This window comes from Ptiloglossa arizonensis, unplaced genomic scaffold (genome assembly GCF_051014685.1).
Source record: "Ptiloglossa arizonensis isolate GNS036 unplaced genomic scaffold, iyPtiAriz1_principal scaffold0023, whole genome shotgun sequence".
Taxonomy (NCBI): domain Eukaryota; kingdom Metazoa; phylum Arthropoda; class Insecta; order Hymenoptera; family Colletidae; genus Ptiloglossa; species Ptiloglossa arizonensis.
In genome coordinates, this window is record NW_027478393.1 from 1,819,950 (window position 1) to 1,820,974 (window position 1,025).

Below are 1,025 nucleotides of genomic sequence, written 5' to 3' on the forward strand. Positions count from 1 at the left end.
AACAGAAAATCACAACGTTAAAAGAGCAGACTGGGAGAAATTTACCTACTTAAATAGCGCAAGATTCAATGAACAGGTCACAACAGAGGTTGGTACAAGGAAACCTAAGTATGCTGTAAAACTCTTTAATAACATTCTAGATGAAATCTGTAGACAAACAATGCCCAAGAAAATGATAAACAATAAAAATGTCCCATGGTGGAATGAAAAACTCACCAGTCTCCGCAGAACAACAAATAAATATAAGCAGCAGTTAGCAAGAGCAAAAAGATTATCACTCACGGATGTCTTACCTGAATATATACAAAAATATAAACGTGCCCGAAACAAATATGTAGCCGAAATAAAAAGAAATAAAAAAGAAGCGTGGCAAAACTTTGTTACAGTCGAAGGGAACAAAGATCCCTGGAGCATCATATATAAAATAGCAACAGACAAAATCAAGAGAACAGAAGTAACCTGCTCCTTAATTCTCCCAAGTGGGGAGACAACTACAAATTGGGATGATACAATAGACGCTCTAATGAATAAGTGCGTTCCAAAAGAATGCAAAACAATAGAAGGAGAGGAACATAAGGCGATCAGAACAGCGAATAAAACATATAAGAATTTTGACGTTGAAAAGCAAATCTCATTTTTCGAAATAAATAAAGCCATTGCAAAATTAAAAAACAACAAAGCTCCCGGGATTGATGGCTTCAAAACCGAAATAATAAAGAAATTGTGGAACAATAATAGAAATATAATATATAATTTAATAAACAACTGCTTTAGATCTACACACTTCCCCCAAGAGTGGAAAACTGCTAATTTAAAGATAATCCTAAAAGACAAAACCAAAGATAGGAAAATGACAAATTCATACAGACCCATTGCACTCATCCCAACAATGGGTAAAATCTACGAACATATAATAATTGATCGAGTTCAAACAAAGTACGAAGATAAAGGATTACAAAGTAATAAGCAATTCGGGTTCAAGAAAGGAATGTCAACGGAAGATGCCATCAGACAATTAAGAAGAG